Here is a 3,916-nt window from a genome sequence, read left to right on the forward strand (position 1 = left end):
GGTAAAGGGTATTCTTTTTTGTATCATATGCTTCTCTTTTTTAATTGTCAATTTTAAAAAATTTAACCATTTGGATCAGAAGATGTCATCAATGTATTGCTTACAATTCAGGCTTCTGACACTGTATACAATGAAAATAATAACACATTTTCTTAAAGATCAAGGATCATTATGAACATCAGCCAGATACTGAGGTTTTTAAAAATAATTTAATTGTGGTAAAATATACATCATATAAAAATAATTTTAATCATTTTAAACAGACAATTCTTTGACATTAAGTACACTGACAATATTTTGTAATTTTCACCATTATCTATTCTCAGACTAGTTTCATCATCCCAAACCAAAACTCATACTCATTTAGTAATAACCCCCATTCACCCCTCCCACCATCCCTGGTAACCACTATTCTGTTTTCTGTCACTATGGATTTGCTTATTCTAAGTATTTCACATGAGAGATATCATACAGCATTTGTCATTTTGTGTCCAGCTTATTTCATTCAACTTGATGTCTTCAAGTTTCATCCATGTTGTAGCATGTCCCAGCACTTAATTCCTTTTTATGGCTGAATAATATTCCTTTGTATGGATATGCCATATTTTATCTATTCATCTGTTGATGTACTCTTTGGTTGCTTCCACCCTTTGGCTACTGTGAGTAACACTGCAATGAACATTGGTGTACAAATATCTCTTCGAGTATCTGCTTTCAATTCTTTTGGCTGCATCATGTTACATTCCCACCCAACAATGTACTAGTGTTCCTATTTCTCTGCATTCTCATCAACACTTGTTATTTTCAGTTTTAAAAATAATAGTGGATGTGAAGCTGTATCTCATTGTAGTTTTAATTTGCTTTTCTCTAATGGCTAATGACGTTTGATCATCTTTTCATGTGCTTAATTGGTGTTTGTGTATCTTCTTTGTAGAAATGTCTATTCAAGTCCTTGGCCCATTTTTAAATTGGGTTGTCTTTTTGTTGTTGACTTGTAGGAGCTCTTTATATATTGTGCATATTAAACGCTTCTCAGATATATGGCTTCCAAATATTTTCCTCCCCTTCTATAGGTTGTCTTTTCACTTTCTTCATAGTGTCCTTTGATGCTCAAAAGGTTTTAATTTTTATGAAGTCCATTTTATCTATTTTTTCTTTTTTTGTGTGTGCTTCCGGTGTAAAGCCTAAAAATCCATTGCCTACTACAAGGTCCTGAAGATATTTCCGTATGTTTCTTGTAAAATTTTTACAGTATGAGCACTTATATTTAGATTGTTGATCCATTTTTAATTAATGTTTGTGTACGGTGAGAGGTATATTGATGTGAATTTCCAGTTGTCCCAGAACCATTTGTTGAAGAGGCCATTATTTCCCAATTGAATAGCCATTGAATAGCACTATACCAGTTTGTATATATTATGTCCCTAAGAAAAACCCATGTTCTTTGATGCAATCTTGTGGGGGCAGACATATTAGTGGGGATTAAGTTGGAACATTTGGATTAGGTGGTTTCCATGGAAACGTGCCCCACCCAACTGTGGGTGATAACTCTGATTGGATAATTTCCATGGAGGTGTGGCCCTGCCCATTCAGGGTGGGTCTGAATTAAATTACTGGAGCACTATATAAGCTCAGACAGAAGGTACAAGCTTGCTACAGCCAAGAGGGACACTTTGAAGAATGCGCTTAAGCTGAGAGAGGAGCTGAAGCTTACAGAGACATTTTGAAGACTGTCTTTGAAAGTAGACTTGCTCTGGAGAAGCTAAGAGAGGACAAATGCCCCAAGAGCAACAGAGTGACATTTTGGAGAGAAGCTGAAGCCTAGAGAGGAACACCCCAGGAGAAAGCCATTTTGAAACCAGAACTCAGGAGCAGATGCCAGCCAAGTGCCTTCCCAGGTAACAGAGGTTTTCTGGATGCCATTGGCCATCCTCCAGTGAAGGTACCCGATTGTTGATGCGTTACCTTGGACACTTTATAGCCTTAAGACTGTAAGTGTGTTACCAAATGAACCCCCCTTTTATAAAAGCCAATCCATTTCTGGTGTTTTGCTTTCTAGCAGCATTAGCAAACTAGAAAAAGCACCCTTGTCAAAACCAACTGGCCATAGATAATGTGGATTTATCACTGGACTCACAATTCTATTCCACTGGTTTCTATATCTGTTCTCATCCCGGTACTTTTTAAATCATTGTAGCTTTGTATGAAGTTTTGAAATCAGAAGGTATGAGTCCTCCGACTTCATTCTGTTTCAAGATTGTTTTGGCTCTTTGGGGCCCCTTGCAATTCCATATGAATTTAAAGATTGGCTTTTCCATTTCTGCAAAAAAAAAAAAAAATGATGCTGGAATTTTGATTGGAATTGCATTGGATTTGTAGATTGCTTTAGGCAGGTATTGGCATCTTAACAACACTAAGTCTTCAAATCCATGAAAATGGGATGTCTTTACATTTATTTAGATCTTCTTCAATTTCTTTCAGCAATGGTTTGTTGTTTTCAGTGTACAAGTCTTTCACCTCCTTGGTTATATTTATTCCTAGGTATTTTATTCTTTTAGATGCTATTGTAAATGGAATTGTTTTCTTGATTTCCTCTTCAGATTGTTCATTACCAATGTATAGAAACCTGTCTGACTCCTGCGTGTTATCTGGTATCCTGCAACTTTGCTGAATTTGTTTATTAGTTCTAGTAGCTTTCTTATGGGATTCTTTGGGATTTCCTATATATGGGATCATGTCATCTGTGAATAGGGATAATGTGACTTCCAATTTGGATGCTTTTTATTTCTTTCTTTTGCCTGATTGCTCTGGCTAGAACCTCTAGTACAATGTTGAATAACAGTGGTGACAGTGGGCATACTTGTCTTATTCCTGATCTTAGGGGGAAATCTTTCAGTCTTTCAGCATTATGTATATTTGCTGTGGGTTTTTCATGAATGACCTGTGTTATGTTGAGAAAGTTCCCTTCTATTCCTAGTTTTCTATGAATTTTTATCATGAAATGGTGTTGGAGTTTGTCAAATGCCTTTTCTGCACCAATTGGGATGACCATGAGTTTTTTTTCTTCATTCTATTAATGTGGTATATTATCTTGATTGAGTTTCTTATGTTAAACCATCTTGCATTCCTGGACTAAATCCCACTTGGTCATGGTATATAATCCTTTTAATATCTGTTGGATTCCTCCAGTTCTTCTCTGGATGTTTCCGAATAGTTGATTAACACAGTTCCTGCCAGTTCCATAATTGTTTTGATGGAGGGACTGATACCTGGAGCTTCCTACTCTGCTATCTTCCCATAATCTTCCTCTGCTAATGAGTGTTCTTTTATTCATTCATTCAATAAGTAATGTATTTACTAAGCCCCTACTATGAGACAGGTGGACACAGCAGATACAGCAATAAACACTCACTTCCTACTCTAGCAGATACAGCAATAAACACTCACTTCCTACTCTCATGGAGCTTGCAGTCTATGGAAATAATTAGGCAATTCAACACGTGCTAACAATGAGGTGAGATACAGTCTCCCCACAGGGAATATGTAGGGCATCAGGGGGAGTGGCATGCAAACTGAGGTCTGAAGGAGGAGTAGGAGCTGGCCCAGCAAAGGGGGCTGTTCCTTGGATCCCAGAAGCCAAGGGAAGAGAAGGTTTGCAGGTGGGATCGTCACCTGGGTTGAATGATGCTGAGAGGACTTGGTAAGCCCTGGCCCGGCTCACTTTAGTGGGCACAAATGGAAAGCTCCTGGGTCTACAGAAGCCCATACAGGGAGATTGACTGGCACTGACCCAACAAGAATCTCAAGGCCCAGAATCTGGACAATAGGGCAGAATTTTTTTTTGCCTTGTTTGGTGGCAGAAGGTGTTTCTGGGATGATGTGGCTGAAAAGTGCTAAAGGCAACATGCTCTGTGCT

This window comes from Choloepus didactylus, chromosome 18, assembly GCF_015220235.1.
Source record: "Choloepus didactylus isolate mChoDid1 chromosome 18, mChoDid1.pri, whole genome shotgun sequence".
NCBI lineage: Eukaryota > Metazoa > Chordata > Mammalia > Pilosa > Megalonychidae > Choloepus > Choloepus didactylus.